The sequence below is a fragment of the Amblyomma maculatum genome, chromosome 2 (assembly GCF_055883805.1).
Source record: "Amblyomma maculatum isolate TAMU_Amacu chromosome 2, ASM5588380v1, whole genome shotgun sequence".
In the NCBI taxonomy this organism is placed as follows: domain Eukaryota; kingdom Metazoa; phylum Arthropoda; class Arachnida; order Ixodida; family Ixodidae; genus Amblyomma; species Amblyomma maculatum.
The window spans coordinates 196209744-196227627 of NC_139345.1; positions in this window are offsets into that span (position 1 = coordinate 196209744).

The following is a 17884-nucleotide window of genomic DNA, read 5'->3' on the forward strand; positions in this document are numbered from 1 at the left end:
GAACGAGACTCATCCTCTTTGCCCGCCTCGTTTCTTATCGGCAGGAGGCTCACCGCCCTGCCAGCTGAATTTACAATTTACAACAGCTGAAACAACAACTGAATTTACTGGTAATAGAAAAGGGAGCACATTCAAACGCGTCCGTTTCGCACCAAGTTCGTATAGCGACTACTCGCCACTGTGTCCCACTCCCGTCTTACTCCCTTCCTTTACGGCGCGATTGCGGTGTCCACAGAAAAACAAGTGAGGCAGTTACCGCACCTTTCCCTTCCTATAAATAAATCAGTGAGGGGCGCCTTCCAGGAACGGCGAGCGCCTGGCGCGACCCAGAGGGTCGAGCGGCGTCCTTTTCGAAGGGGCCAGGAGGTCATAAATTAGACCGCCCGAGACCGTTCTTTCGCGAACAATGTTCACGACATACCAAACAGGATGCAATGTAAATCCTAGTGCACTGTATGAAAAAGCTGCCTTCGAATTCAGCATTGCCTTTAGCATTTGAATTGGCTTTTTTTTGGCGCCCATCCTGCTTGTGAGACTCATACGTGGCAAACGGAAAAATGGCTGTATTGGAAATCCTCGGTGTACGCTACCTGGCCTTTTTTTATGTCGATTTTTTTTGCTTTGTTTTCCCAAGGATAATTTTAGTCCTGTTTACCCCAGCTTGGTTGTTCATCTATTTAAAATAGCATTCAAAGAATTAAAGTTCACCCTTAGACTGCCGGAAGATTCACGTCTTCAGATTTTTGGGCCTTAAAATTCCTGACAGCAAAAATCACACTTGTTGGTGTTGTAAGACTAAAGTGGAAAGAGAATTTTGGGATACGATTCCAGGCACTCCAAGCTAACAAAACATTCCATTGCGCCTGCTTTTGGCCAGAGAATCACAACATTATGTATGCACAAAATGGAGCAAGGGCTTAATGAGCAGATAGCAAACTTGAAGGAGAGTGATTACCTTGATGTCTTCTTAGTCTCAGTATCAGAACAGGTTTTAAGCACACTGACAGGAAAAGATAGAAACGTTTTGGATGAATTCAAGGAAGATCTTGATCCTGCTGTTATCCCTTATGTACACAGGGTATCGCACATTCTTGCAGGTAGGCACAATATTGCTGTGATTTTCACAGCCCCCAAAAAAGCTGTATGATTTATTCACAGTAGTGAATGATCATCTGCGGGTTCCGAAACCCATTTGTACCATAAAGCAGAAAGTGGAACACATTGAATACAACACAGATGCTCAATATATTGCATACTGATAGCCTGTGAAATGAAGTATTTTGGACCAGACATGCCCCTGCATAAATAAAAGGTTAAGTAAGTGTGCCAAGAACTGTAGTTTTAGCATGCATAAAAAAAAGGCCGATCATTGGCATCGCTGCAAAAAATGCATGGCATTTGTGTAAAGAGCCGCAGGAATATCACATTAAAACATAAAACAGAAAGAGAGATCACAGAAGACAGAGATCTGTTCAGAAATAAGTCCTGCTGATGCCGAAAAGTGCATCCACAACCTGTCATTTTCTCAGAAGGAAATCAAACTCCTTATCAAACATGTTTGCAAAAAGTTGGTGCATATCATCATGGAGTACTTACTAAGCCCAATCTATCCAATTCTATCATTGATTGCCACACGCCAGAGACATACCTACAGCTAAACGCCAGTGCTGGGACAGGAAGGAAATTAGTAGTTCATTGGCAATGTTTCAGTATCAGCTCAGTGCAATTTTAATTGAGTAAAACAAACTGATTTTCAAAAAGGTCCTGGTCAAGGTGAGAAGTTTACCATTTTATGGAAAGGACAGCGTGCATGCACAGACACAAAGTAGATTCTCTCTCTCTCTCCCACCATCGGCGCGTTGTTTTTCCTTCCGCATTGCATATAATGCTCTTTGTGTGTGTGTGTGTGTGTGTGTGTGTGTGTGTGTGTGTGTGTGTGTGTGTGTGTGTGTGTGTGTGTGTGTGTGTGTGTGTGTGTGTGTGTGTGTGTGTGTGTGTGTGTGTGTGTGTGTGTGTGTGTGTGTGTGTGTGTGTGTGTGTGTGTGTGTGTGTGATATGCAAGTATATATACCTGAGCAGGCATATAGGCTTGGTGGCTGTCAGCTGATAAAGTCCAATAAGCCTGCTAGGGACTATAGATTGCCATCAATTAGGATCTGCTGCGAGCGCTTCGCAAAGCATTTGTTGCAGCAAATATACTGTTATACATTTAGTATTCTGTTTTGGAAGCAGTTTCCTCTTTAAATAAATGTGTCTTGTTGAACAAACATCTACATATGCCCATAAATAGCAATCGAATGGAACTTTACAGAGAAGATATGTTGAATGAAGTTCTTCTCAGTTTGCCTTTAGTAAGTAACGACCATGGAAAAAAAAGTAATTAGTTGAAGGAAGAAAAATGTGCAGTTTCAGTCAGTAAAAAATTGCCCAACAGTGCAAAACTTAAGTGCAGCTGTTGGGGTATGTGAGCATGGACAAATGACAATGACGTGCCCCTGCTAGGCCGAGGAATTTGGTACAGTAGATGTAAACTTTCTGAGTTTCTCCTCCTGCCACACCCTCCACCTCTCTTGCAATTGGCTCACGCTTCTACCGTACACTTCTCTATTTTCCTCTTCATATTCCTGCCTAAAAATCTTCCATTTGCTTTCTCCTCATGCTCTTTCATAGTACGTTCACTTCTTCATTTACGAAAATGATGCCAACACTGTTGATCACTAGGAATATTCACTTAGTAGGAATAGGCACTTAGAACTGTTATCTAAAATAATACTTTGTACTGCAGCAGTCCTTTTCACATAGTGTTGTATACTTCACTCCACGTGACACAGCCTCACTGCTTGGACGGCATGTTTAGTTTTAGTGCAGCACATAACTGTAGTTAGCTATGGTGTCACATTTTTGCCAATATGAAGGAGCACTCAACAAGAGTAGATGGGGGAAGCCTCAGTTCGCAGGTCGAGCCAACATTTCAACAAGTGGACTTGTCTTCATCTGGGTACAGCGAACATCACTGGCAGGGGTTTAAATACACTTTTGCTTCCGAAGAAGAAAAGCTAAGCTAGGGATGAGGGAGGGATGAGGGTGAGGAGAAAAAGTTGGTCAAGGGGTGAAAAAAACTTTTCCTTCACCATGTACTTCTCAGCCTGGAAGGGGTGATTCTGTGGCCTGAAAAAGGAATTAAAGCGCTGGCAGCAGTCAGTGCCTAAAGCAAGTTCGGTGCAGGCACACCTTTCTTGAAAATGGACAGGCATTCCAAAGAGTCCTGATAAAGAATACATCTGCAGAACAATTCTCAAGAGCATTCTGCAAAGGAGGGAGAAAGACAAAAGAAACAATAATGACAGGACTGTGAACCACATAAGCACGCAAAAGAAAAAAGGAGAATAGAGTGTACATGTGCTGTGAATAAACTGTACAATTAACGCTATATGGGATTGTTTTCCCTGTTAGTTATGGGTAGGGGAATTTATTTATGGGATTCTAACATTTCTTTTAAAGATATTTATTCCTGCGAGTTCCAATGTCTAAATTTATGAATTAGATATGCCTCTGCATATTTTCTGTTCCTTGAAGATTTAAAATGGAAGTGGATAGTATATAATTTAATTTCTTCGAACGTTTGGTCTTTTGATTGAAATTCTGGGAAACTTTTCTGGAGGTTTCTGCCTTTGAAATCTACCCGATAGCCATTAAGCCTTATGTTCATTGATTGCCCTTTCTGTCTGATGTACTGTTTATGACAGAAGGAGCATTCTAGAAGGTAGACAACATTTGAAGACGTGCAATTAAAGCCTTATTTTATGTGAAAAGTGACATCGCTTGCAGTAGTTTTAACCTTGGTGCCTTTTTGTATATGATTGCACATCTTATATCTGCGTCAAGAGCAAGGATGTGGTTGTGTTGAATGCTTGTTGTCAAGTATAGAATGTACTAACTAGAATATCTCTGAGGTTTGTATTACATTTGTATGTTACCCTTTATGCTTCCGGGAATATTTTGTTCAGGCGTTCATTACACGCTAGCATGATGTGGAATTTCCGCAAAATATTGTTTATATTTGGAAGGGCATTGGAGTATTTACACAAGTAGGTTGGCGTCCCGTGTTTTCCTTCGGTCGTTTCGTGAGCACATCAATGTTGTTTAAAGTGCTTGTTTTTTTGAGGGCCATATTAAAGGGGTTACCGGGATAGTTCCTTTGAATTAGTGTTGCTTTCAATCAATGTAGTTTGTTTATGCAGTCATTATCATCCCTACATATTCTTCTAAGCCGTGTCACTTATCCTACAAATATTCTTTGCTTACAATATCTTGGATGATGACTGGCAAATGTAGGTTTTGTTGCTTATCCATTGGCTTTTCCGTTCATGGAAGTTTTAAGTTGTCCATTTACACCATGGTGTCTAGAAAGTTGGTTTTGAATTCCGACGACTGACAAGTGAATTTAATGCTACTGTTACGATTAATAAGGTGCGAGACGAACGACTGGAGTGATTCTGATTCATGCTGCCATATCATGAAATATCATGAATATAGCGAAGATATATAACTGGTTTTTACGGAAATTATTTTGGATGGATTCTAGAGCTCCTATGAACATATTTGCATAAGTTGGCGCGAATGGAGTACCCATGCTGGTTCCAAATATCTTCAGATAATATGATGACTAAAACTCGGAAGAATTCAGTTAGGACTTGTTCAAGGAGTGATAGGTAACTTGAGGCCTGCGAGGGGGGTTTGTTGATTAATACTTGAGAGAGGGTGTCGATACATTCTTTGATAGAAAAATTAGTGTAGGCTGCTGTGATTTCAAGTGCGACGAGTCTATAGTGATCTTCAATATGGTTGTGTTATTAATATACTCAATAGTTTGTAGAAAATGAGGTTTGTCCTGCGCAAACAAAGGAATATTAAGCTGGGTTGGGAGGTCTGCTAGGTTTTGATTTAGCAATATTGATAGGATTTCTGTGGGCGTATTATTAAGGAGAAAGCATTACTTCGCTATGTTCACAAATTTCTGTCCGAAGGCCGTGTCCACAGGCCGCGTCATCAAAATCGTGTACGCAGCAGTTGTGAGTAATTGAGAAGTGGTAGAGGTTAATGAGTGGCGTCAATCGATAGAAGGTAACATAATGTTCTGTCCAAAACATTATTGGGCCTATAAGTTAAACAGGTAACAATTTAGAGGCCAGAAATGTTAAATTTAAAGGCAGAAATGGTCTCATTAGCAAATGGCTTGGCGCCCCACTTTAATGTGTTAAATACTAAAGTAGGTAATTAAATCAGTCAACTAAGGTGATGTCAAAGATGTGGCGTCACGCAACCGGAAGTAGAGCCAAAAAATGCATAGGAAGGGATTGGCGCGCAATTTAAATGCACCAAAGACTAAAATGGGTAAATAAGAAGTGAATTAATGTGACGTAGAGGATGTGGCATCATGCAACCGCAAGTAGAGCGGAAAAAGGACATAGGAATGGATTGACACGCTATTTGAAAGTACCAAAGACTAAAATGGGTAAACAAGAAGTTAATAAAGCAACTAGAAGCAACGAGAACCAACCAACAGCAGCATCTGTGCTTTTGCATTACTCCAATGCAGATTCTACAGCGCTCTTTAATTTGTTTTGTTAGAAGCAATTGGCCTTCCTGGTATGTGTGTTGTAAACAGTGCTTCTGCGGAAACCCTGTGAATATTGGGCAGTACATAAAATCGACTTGCTTGTTTGATGGTTCAAGAAATTTATAACCAATCTCTGTAATTAGTTCCCTCGCGAATAGATCTCCAATTTTATTGAGGATGACTTCACTGAACTGTTCTGTTGGATCAGTGTTTAACTTTTTATAGTGGCAAGAGGTAAATGTTAAGCTGTCTATATGCCTCTTTTTTTTGCAATTTTTCCTTCTGTCATAACCAGTACATCGGATAGACAGGGAAATCAATGAACATAGGGCTTAGAGGCCGTCGGCAAGACCCAAGCAAAAGTCTCCCGAAGCAGTTTTCCAGCATTTCAATAAGCGCTAGACCATAAGTTTGAAGAAATTAAATTATATATTCTCCAGTCAGGCTTTAAATTTAGAAGGGGCAGAAAATATAAAGAGGCATATCAAATCCATAATTTCAGAACATTCGAACCAGCAGGAGCAAGAATGTGTAGAGGAACATCAGTATACAATATATTTTCTCTGCACCATAACATGTTAGGAAAACAATCTCATATAGGGCTAATTGTACAGTTTATCCACAGCACGTGTACACTCTATACTCCCTTTTTTTGCATGGTAGGTGTGGTTCGCAGTCCTGTTATTATTGTTTCTTTTGTCCTTCTCCCCCATTTGCGGAAAGCTTTTGAGAATTGTTCTGCAGATGTATTCTTTATCAGAACCGTTTGGTTTGCCTGTCCATTTTCAAGAAAGATGTGCCTGCACCGAACCTGCTTTACCTGCTGACTCGTCATTCACCCTGCATTGTAGTTTTTCTTGTTGCTGCCACAATTATTTATTTTCCAGCTAGAGACATACATACTGAAGAAACGTTTATCACTTCTTGACCTACTGTCTTCTCACCCAGCCTTCCCCTCCCCAGCTTTTTTTCTTCGGAAGCAAAAGCATATTTAAACCCCTGCAGTGATGACCACGCTGCCCACACAAAGAGAAGTCCGCTTGATGAAACATTTGGCTTGACCTGCGAACTGAGGCTTCCCCCCTCTACCCTTGTTCAGTGCTCTTTCATACCATGTAGCCGTCTTCTTTCTCTAATTCTACCTGGATTCTTTGGCGATATAATGTATAAATTCTTGCTACCATGGTCACTACGCTTACTGTTAGCACAAAGAAAGGTTTACAAGAATGTGTGAATGTTTTTGCACTTTTTTTCTGGCCGTACAGAGTTTTGAGCAAAATGTATAGGTGCATTTTCACTTGCTGCGTTAGTTCTTGCATTAACTATAGTAAATACTTTATAAGAGAATCCTCTGCCAACTTTTTTCTTTCCTTTTTATTGTTTTTTATCAAAGTTTACTGAAGTGTGTGGTATTTTTTGGCACCAGGGCTTGACGGCTACCTTAAAAGAGCTGAAAAGCTCGTCAAGGAACTGGAGCAAAACAATTGCCCTAGGCAACTACCCATCATGGACGAAGCTGGGCCATCTAGAAAAGAATCGACAGATGCTTAAACACTGCCTGAAGATAACAGTGACGTGCAAGCCCATAAGGATACTGGAGAAGGTGCTGTGGGACCAGTTCCAAATGAACAGCGGGCTGCTGGAGTTTGTGCAGCTGCGGCACCTTCTAACCTGACCATGTCGTCACAGCTGCGGCACACATGGAGTGACCCCAGAGCAAGTAGTCTATGCATGATGTTTCTGTGTGAAGGTGCTGCACGGTCTTGTACTGAACATAGTGATACCATGACGCTTAAGCGCTCTCTGCTGCTCTAGTCTGGAGGTCATATCTCTGGTATTTTTTAATTTTCTAGGTCTTTATTTATGCGTGTTTGTTCACAAATGCGCACCGCATTTTGTGATAGTAACACCTAGACAAAAAGTATGTTGGTTATAAGAAATGTGAAATAGAGCTTTATTGATCAAATATGCATGCCAGTATTATCATACAGTTTGTCAATAGGTAGTACGGCATTTGGTACTGTGAGATCTTATACAGTTCTTGCTCTGTGAAAATGTTGCAGTTGAGAGAAACACTACTGTTAGGTCTACTTGTGTCGTTGGGCTTACGCCCGACAGAAAAAATGCAGCACGGTCCTACAAGAAGAGAACTTCCTTTCATATTTTAATATCTGAAGAAAACGTTCCTTGTATATGGAGTAGTATTTAATGTGAAAAAATGTGATTAATTTTTAAACAATGCAATAAGAGGAGGCAGACAGGGCAGGCGCTCAGTGAAAGTAAAACATTACCAGCATGCAATGTCTCTCCCACTTTCGACCAGAGATAGCCATATTTTAACCTGTGGGGCAGCCAGCCTATAGGGCTTGACTGTTTTGGTTTGGATTTCCTTCACACTACATATTTCTGTATGAACAATTTTCTTCACATGCCCCCCCCCCCCTTTTATCTCTAAAGATACACTCCAAAAAGTAGTTCTTTGGGCAAAATGTGGTGTGGAAGAGCTCAGCCTAAAATATTAAAACACATTTCTTGCGTTTGTAATCTATACTCTATCGACTGAAGAACACAGGAAGAAAATAAGACATTTTTCCTTCAGCTTCCCAAAAGCCATGAGTTTGAGCCATAGTATGCAGGATGTTTAGAGATTCTGTGTGCGGCACCATTCATATCATACTAATTTACACTGTTTATAAGATGTCATAATCGTGTGGCAGCGTTTACCTTGTTCAGAGCAGCTGCTGTGTAAATCTGTGGCTATAAGGAATTGTGATGAACAATTGAATCTGTGGGCTACAGTGTCTTATTACCATTGAAAAAGTATCGACGATTAGTATCCAAAATCAAATGCTGAATCATGCAAAACCACATTTAATTTGGTTAAAGAAAGCAACAGAAGTGAAACTGCCGCACTTCATGGTTATGAATTCTCAGAATGTAAGATGATTTAAGAGCTTCAGTAGTTTTTAGAATATTATACCTCAGTTTACAATAGAAGTGGTCTCCGTTTAAAAAAAAATGCAGTAGCCTGTTGATATAATTAAGCTATCTTTTCCTCAATGTCCCCTTAAGGAATTGGAGTAGCACTGACAGGTGAGATGAACATGAAACTTGACTTTATTTGGTGTGTGCTTTGTTTGTGTAGGTAATGGAGTTGGAGCCTGAATATGTTTTTGTGATGGCATTGTCTGCTAAAAACATTGAACAGCTCTCTAAGACTGCAACAGCGGCTTCTCGCGGACTGCTGAAAGCAGTCTTTACGGAGCAAGCGCTACTCACTTGCTCTGTTAAAAGAAATTGTGCGAAGGGCACTCACAGGCCTCATGAGCAACGCCCACCATTGGAGCCAGCTGCAGTCAGTGCGATTTTGTAGTTTCTGCATTCTTGACTGTATCTGTTTGGTTTCTGTTGAATTAGCTGCTCTATTCTTTCTGCTTTAGTCCATGTTGGTGCCTTTGCTCATTGTTGGAGGCACACTACAGAGGTTTTTGTCATTAATTCGTGATAATACTGATGAGACAAAAATAAGTGACTGCATTGGCTGTATGAAAAAAGTGGATTATGAGCGCTAAGATACGATATATCCTTTAATTGTTGCTATATGATGCATTGTTTATCATTTAACAGAAACCAGCGATCTGTTTCTCCAAAGCATACCCAGAATACATACAATCTGTATTGATTGGCACAGATTTGGTCTGTAAATATATATATTTTTTTTTAATTTCACAGAATGATCGAGCAGCATGTATATATTGCTAATTGTCAAAATAATCAATGCATAGTCATTTAAGTTTAAGGAGCGGATTTGAAGGGATTAAAGGCGACCACGGCAGGGATAGAAGTTAGAAAGATATAAGTTTGTGGTGATAAGCTGCCTGTACCTGCAGCACTAGAAAGTGTTGAAATTGGAAACTTCTCATATTAAGAAGTTCCAAAAGTATAATAAGTATCGTTATTATTAAAGCTTAAATTGCTTGGGAAGGTACTAGGTGATGGCATTGCATTTTTAAAGTGCAATGCGGCTGAAATTGCACATCAGAGGCACTGTGGAGGTCTTTCGGTTGGTGGTGCAATATTTCCCAAAGTTGCTTTGGAACAATAAACCTCATGCACATATGTTATCATATGTTTGAAAAGGAAAAACTGTGGCTGCAATGTCAGTGTCAATGTGGCTGCCGAATACAACAGAAGTGTTATGCACAGTTCAGATTTTAAAAGGTCATATGTAATCTTACCTGTACTCACCTATGGCGCTGAAACGTGGAGGCTAACCAAAAGAGTTCTACTTAAGTTGAGGACAACCCAGAGGGCTATGGAACGAAAAATGGTAGGGATAACATTAAGAGATAGGAAGCGTGCAGAGTGGGTCAGACAAATAACTCAAGTTACCGACATTCTAGTAGAAATTAAGAAGAAGAAATGGACATGGGCAGAACATGTAGTGCGATGAGAGGATAACCGATGGTCGCTTAGGGTAAAAAACTGGATTCCAAGGGAAGGAAAGCGTAGCAGGGGGCGGCAGAAAGTTAGGTGGGCGGACGAGATTAAGAAGTTCGCTGGGGTCACGTGGATGCAGCAAGCAAAGAACCGGGTTAAGTTGAGAAATATGGGAGAGGCCTTCGCCCTGCAGTGGGTATCGTCAGGCTGATGATGATGCAGTGTGAAATTAACCCTTGAATAGAAGACTTAAATATAATATTGAAATAATTATATGCGTCAACGTTTTTGTCTTTTGATCGCTCACTGGCGCTATGTTTGGGCTGCCTCAAATATCTTGAGACTTTGTTGCCGTGTAGCTGCACGCCAATCGCCTTTGGGGCGAAGAACCTGATTCCAAAGGCCTTACAAGTACCTTTAGACAGGGGTATACAGAATAAGCTTTTGATACATGTCTGCATGTAATAGTTTGGCTTAGGCAGACGTAATTAAAGAAAGAATATATGCTGAAAATGACAATCACACATATATAATCTCTCATGTGTAAACATTATTTTTATCTCTTTGAGCCTACACCAAGACCATGGCCATGAAGAAGGGCTAGGAGTTTTCAGAGAGAATAATACTGCAGTCCCTGGGAACGAAATTAAGTGAAATGCGTAGCGAAGAGGCCAAGCAGTGATCAACTGCACAGGAAGCAACTGCTAATGTAGCTAATTGTTCGGCACATTTCTCTCAGACCTTAATTCTGTCAGTTCTTGACTGTCATTCTGTTTTTGAGATTACTAAAGGATGCATGAGCTCATGCTCATGCATCCTTGAATTTCTTTTCCATTTCCTAGCTGTTTAGGAATATTGATCGCAATTCGCTCAGGGTTAACATTGTTACACATCCTCAATAGTAGCGTTTTCTTTTGTTGTGCACTTGGCAGATGTTGATCGCAATATGCTCAGGGTTAACATTGTGACATATCCTCAATTGCAGCGTTTTCTTTTGTTGTGCACTTCGCAGGTGTGCTTTGAGTGAGTGAATTTGGTGTGAGCTAGTTTATTTTGCAACAATTTTACTTATCATTTTTATTGTATATGATACAGTCAATAAAGGAAATTTGCTGATTTGCATTTATGCATTGGGCAGATATGGTGCCGAAATATATATGTGCAATACAAAACAGGTCACAGCGTTCTTATATGCACAGCATTAAAGCATGTAGGTTTTGAACTATCGAGATATATCTATAGTTCAAAACCTACATGCCATCCGAGCTAGACATCTAAATCAGAAATTGGGTAGATAAGGCATATATGACCAGATATGCCTTATCTGGTACTCTAAATCAAGAATCACGCAGATCAAGCATATCCCACTATATATGCCTTATCTGGTACTCCGAATCAGGAATTGGGCAGATATGCCTTGTCTTGTCCAGATGTGTTCTAATATGCCATATCTGCCCAATTCCTGATATGCCTTATCTGCTTTTTATAAGTCCAGATATGGCATTTTCATAAGGGTTTGCACGCGCAAGTTCAGATGGCATATGGCTCATGAGTTTGTTTTGCCAAGGGAAAGGCGAGCCCAGACCACTCATACTTGGGCCTTGGTGGATCTGTGGTAATGCGTCCGGTAGAACACCTTTCCCGCGGCTTGAAAATCAGTTGTTTTATGGACTACTTTTCGTCAGTGCCACTGTTCCGAGAGCTCAAATTACAGGATATTCTGGCCCCTGGCACTAGCAGGTCCAACAGCCTTCTTGGCTGAGAACTGAAAAGTGAAGGAATTGAAGAAGGCAGGGCGTAGAAGTGATTTCAGGATTAGCGGAGAGGACATGGTGATAGTGCGATGGCATGACAATGGTCCCGTTAACATGATCTCCAAACATGTAGGACTGGCAATCCTCACAACAATGAAAAGGTGGAGTGAATCAACAAGATAAGATGTTGACATAGACTAACCGCAGGTAATCGCTAAATACAACAGATTGATTAGCGGCGTCGACGGATTTCTTTATGTCGTTGTATCCGCTCTGCATGGGACACAAAGAAATGGCCAGTAAGGATGATCTCCCAAGACCATCCTTATGGAAATTCCATATCTGCTCCAGATATGGAATACAACCTTATCTGGGCAAACCAGATAAGGTCATAATGTGCAAAAGGTTGCTCAATGGCTCACATTTAGCCATATCATACAACATATAATCCATATCTGAACGGTTAATGGGACCTTGTACGGCTTGATCAGGGGCGTATATGGTATCCTCGCGACCCTATGTGACCTGATAAAGGGCGTATCTGGCGTCGTCATGACCATATATAGACAGACCAGGGCCATAATATGCCTGACGGGACTTTATACAGCGTCATCGGGGCCTTAATAATGTAGGCGCCATACTGACTGTATATTAGCAATATATGGCCTTTGTCTACCTTCTGCAAATATCCAATATTGGCATCATGTGGCCGAGCTTCAATTTTTCTACACTCAGCATGGCTGCATGCCTAGTTCGACATAATTGTATCCAATTTAGAAAATAGCTACGACTCTTAATATTTCAATTATTCTGCAGATTTCGCAGCACTATAATTATTATGCCATGTGTTCCTTAATCGAGGAGTGTGCTGTATTATGGCTACATGCTCCTATTTCCGCCTAACTCGCATTTTCATTTAAAATTCCGTGCACAAAGCATGATCGGTTAAGTTAAGCGATTCAAAATATCAAGAAATTGATGGCAGTTCAGTATACGTCCCCCTCAGCGCTGTCTAGAGGGTGACTCATCCTCAAAGACAGCTGGTGGTCGCTGTGTCCTGGGGCCGCGCTGGCTAGACAGTGACTCATCCTCTCCGGCGTTCCCCTCTTTCCTCTCTAACAGCGGCGGTCGCTGCGTCGCGGGCTCGCATTTCATCTCCGCGAGCTCTCTGTTTTGTGTGTGTTTGCTTCTCCCCCCCCCCCTTTCAACTCCGTGCGCGTCAGCTCTTCTTGCTGTCTTGTTCTTTTCGGTGGCAGACATCGGAGTTCGGTGCGGCTGGCGGGCGTGCTGCATGTTGTGTTTGCTGGTGTGTGTGTATGTGCCAGCGCCTGATCGCTATTAGTGTATGCATGTAACAAAAATGCGACAGCAAGCCTACACGAGCTTCAGTCTGACCGCCGGCACAGAGAATATTACTGTGTCCCACTGCGCTTAGTAGCATGCCTCCCCAGCCTTGGCAGCGAACCTGAGGTCGCTTGAGGTTTTCGGGGCTTCTGCCCTGGGTGGCTCTGGCCAAATCTTCACTATTGTGTAGAAACTGCCAGCGGATCGCACCCGCATCGTGTCACCTCATCTTCACGCCAGATCACAAAAACTGTGTGCATGAGACTTCTTGTTGGGAACTAGCACTTGCCAGCCTCAGGATAATGTTCACTTTATTATTTTGATAGAAAATTAATTTTCCAATCAGTAAATTGGATGGCAATTGCCAGTATGTGGTATTTTTCCATACATTTCTTTGCTAATTTGTCTTTCGCTCCGGCAATTTTGACAAATTAGTGGGTGGATAGGGTCCTTCATTGTTTATTATTATTATTTTCACTACCTAAGTAGCTCCATGCTTGATTTGGTTTAGGGGCAGAGCTGTCGCTGTCACGACAAATGCCATCGGTGATATTGCTTTCTTTGTTTTCTCTCTTAATTTCAAAAGTAACCACGAGTTAGGCGCGTTTGCTCATTTTGCACTAAAGTGTCCGCTTATAGGTAACACCAGCACTTCCTGACAGCCTATATGTACTTTGCTAAGGTTTAGGTATTAGCAGCAGTCCCAGCAGTGTGTGGTGTATCGCCCTATGGTTTGCGGTACCTCCAAGTATCGACAAACCTTTAAATTCGATTTCAATAGTCTAGTTCGATTTCTATAGCCGTTCTCTATTTATTTTCTTTAACTTCGCAAGTAAACCAGCTCAAACTAAAAGCATTTACTGGTTAAAGCTGTGTGTAAGAGTAGATTAAAAATGTAATATCTAATTTATTAGGTTAATGTCTTCCACTTTAGCTTCTCGTGTATACAGGTAGGCCCATTATTCTGTTCAGATACCTCATTAGTTAGTTATAGAATTGCGCGTAAATAAGTAGGATCTCAATATTTACTAACTGATGAGCATGTCTCACCCTCAGTACCCACGTAATTCAGGCCCGTCTTTGAGCGATTCCATATAGGCAGGGAAAAAAGAAAACCTGTGGTTTCAAAGCTGTTTTCCTGTAAGGTTTGAAATGAAAGGGGTGAAGATATTCGAACATTTCTAGGTGTGACACAGACTAAACTCCGCACCTTGAGTTGAGAAGGTTTTGCAGAGCTTATACACAATGAATTTACTGCTAAAATAGCAAGAATCGGGCTTAGTTGTTTATTCATAGTGGTTTGCCGCGCTAACACCTAGAATGGCATCTACCGAAGGGTAGTTGCCATTTTTGCGTTGTGTTTATTGCCATTCTAGGTGTTAGCGCGGTGAACCACAATAGATTTTTGAAACTTTTTTTGTCATGTCTTTTTTAATGTGAACTGTCTACTTGTTGCCTTACAGCAGGTATTTGGAGTATGTGCTGCATTTCGTCTACAACTTAGCCTTTGTGATATTATCATAATTGATGCTACCCTTAAAGCATTATGTGCACATGAATTTAGGTTGAATAATATATCAATTGTAATGATGTGCGAGACATTGTTAGGAGTTGTGAACATGTGGACCTGGAAAATCAATGCTGAATGGAACGAAATGTGTTCTTTGTGAAATCGAGTTAAAATACTTTTTCTTTGTGTTTAATGCCTTGCGTGCGAAAATAAAACCGGGTTTATAGTGAGTTCCTTTCCACATTCTTCATACAAGGGTTTGTGTTCTTTTGTGAGCAAAACATTATGCGTCAAGTGTGTGTGGCAAATGCGGAGACGGCGAAAAATCACTTCTATGAAGTGGTCTTGATGGTGACATGATTTCCATCTAACCAAAATTGACGTCGCCAAAAGCAGTTTGTTATTGACTTCCTACTCCATGAAGACGGCCATTCCTCCTTTAGTTTGCAGTGCACTAACACCATGCAGCCTCTGTACGGAATATTTATGTGTTAAATCTGTTTGTCATTAAGCAGCGCAAACGTCTGCTCTCGTTGCATCCTACCGACATGAATGGGGACCCAACACAATGTTATGTTCTTGAGCAGAAGTTTCTGATATATTGTGTATGATTTCCTCAAGTAGTGGCGTAACTGAGTTTTTATGGTGAAGGGCAGTCAGGCCACTTCGAAAATCTATGCAAATAATACTGTTTGTGATGTTCCCGTTGAAAATTTAGCTTGGTGCCATAGCAAGTGCGTAACATTAAGCGGTAAAAACGCTAGTACAGTGAGGTAGCCTTTCCTACTGCTACTGCACTTCCAAAGTGGCTTATTGTCTTGGAATTATTTGAATAGAACTATATGCGATTCGAAGTTTTAGGAACTAGGAATTCTTGCGAAATGTGTTCATGTGGTGTTTTCTGTTTACAAAACAGAGTTAATGTGAAATAACGAACAAAAGGGGGGGGGGTGTACCACGATGGCAGTTGATCAAGCCTTGATGCAATATCAGGGAGGGCATTGAGTATTCCTAGTTCTTAGAAGTTATCCTCAAACCGTAGTAACAAGAGTTTGATTAACTGGGATTTGTTGTTCAACAATACACTGGAGGCACACTTCGTAACAATAGGGTAGCATATATGTGTTGGTAATAAACGTATTCCCAGAAGATATGAAGCGTAAGCATGGTTCTTCTGTATTCGAGAAAGGGTTCATTTGCTGGAATGTACAAACTGTTTACGGGACAGGTTCTATATGCACCAGATTCAAGACGCAAACCCAGGTTATGCACAGGGCCTAGGAGTTTTAGGTATCATGCTCTTTCAGACCCGTGCACTACGCACACGTAACCAAAACAACACCGCACAACAATGATAAAAGCGGAAATGGCATGTTCAATCAGACCCCCATTTTTTTTAAGAACATCGAGTATATTTGGAGTTTGGTGGCTTTCCTTTTAAGAGCATTGGTCTGAAGCAAGAATGTGAGTTTTCTGTCAAAAGTTTTCCCCAGGTATTTGTGCTCTATTTTACCCAGTAATTCGGTCTCGTTTAGGTGCTTAGTGGGGTCGGGTTGTATTCCACGTCTGTGAGAACGTAACTACCGCTGTTTTCTGTGGGGAAAATTGAAATCCATTTTTATGTCCCAGCCCATGTCACAAGTTTATTTATTGTTAGCTGTACTTACCTCTCACATGTTGATACGTTGGAGGAAGTGCAAGCTATTTGAAGATCGTCAATGTAGACCGAGTACATAATATATTTTGGAAAGGGAAATCATTTTTACTACAAAGAGCGTCGTACTTAAAATACATCCCTGAGGAACACCATTCACTTGGGTAAAGCTTAGTTACAGTGTATTGCGAAGACGCATCTCAAATGTACGGTTGGTCAGAAAATCATTCAGAACTTTCAGCATTATAGCATTCTGCCACGGATCCCTAAGTCGGCTAGATCGTGCAGGATCTCGAACCTGTAGGTTGTATTGCACGCTTTCTCTGGTTAAAAAAATAAACAAAAAACGACAAGGCATTGTTGCGTGTGTGAACGCCTCTCCCGTGTTATCAAGGCGAACCAGACGGTATGTTGTTGAACATGTCTTTCTAAAGCCACATAGGTGGAGTTGACAGGATTCAACTGTAAACAATAATATGATGTTAAGAATGCTTTCAAATTATTTGGCTAGACAGCTGGTGAGTGCAATAGGCTTACAACTGGTTTCTTAGCTTTACGAACGGTACAATTATCGCTTTCTTCCATGTCTCTGGGAGTATTCTAGCAATTCATAGTTTGTTAAAAAATTTAAAAGTGCTTCTAATTAACATTTACATATCATGGCGAGCATTTTACAATGTATCCGCTCAATACCGGGTGCAGCTTATTTACCTGCAGATAAAACACTTACATTCTTGGACTTCAATTAGGCATTTGTACTGCTCGTCTCCACTTCCATTTGCTCGAATTTTTTTTTTGTCTCAGCCGTTGTTTTGTGCTTTACGTCAGCGCCAAATGCGGCTATACAAATTGCAAGAAATTAGAGCTCCCTCTATGAAGTGTGAATCTGTGGATCTAGCGGTAAAATTATGACCCTTTTACTAACAGCGAAAACGGCGATTGTTCAAGAAAAAATTTGTCCCGTTGCCAACCATACGCGCTCCGCATTTTCCGACGAGAAAAACTGACCCCCAATCTGCTCCCATTGCCAACATTAAGGGATCCGTGTTTTTTTGCATAAGGATAATCCGAATCTGCTCCCGTTGCCAGCTGAAAGAAGTCAATTTTTGGACGGTAAAAATCTAATTTAAGTCTGCTCCGCCTGAGAGCCGCAAATACTCTCATTTTTCTGGTTTCTCTGCCAGCCGACAGAACTCTCTTATTTGGGGGGCGACATTTTACCTCAACTGTAGCGTTCTAAATCGAATATCGCTTAAAGAGTACCTTAGAGGTGCAGCCATTTTGCTCCGGTTTGGGTGAATTCGTGTTTAATGTGTAGGGGGATAGCCACATAGGCACCGGTGTTTGCCCCTAGTGCAAACCCCTTGTCACAAAACCTCGGAAGCATTTGCTCCGCGCTGTAACCCGCCTTAGTAAAAGCACCACACCAGCAAGCCTGCGTTAAAACCCCCGCGCCAAAAAGCCTCGCATGCTATTCCCGTTCTCAGTACCTGAAACCGAAAGTCCTGCAACCTCAGGAAGGCCCGCACAAGTGTGTTGTAAGTGCCAGTGCCAGCTGGTAT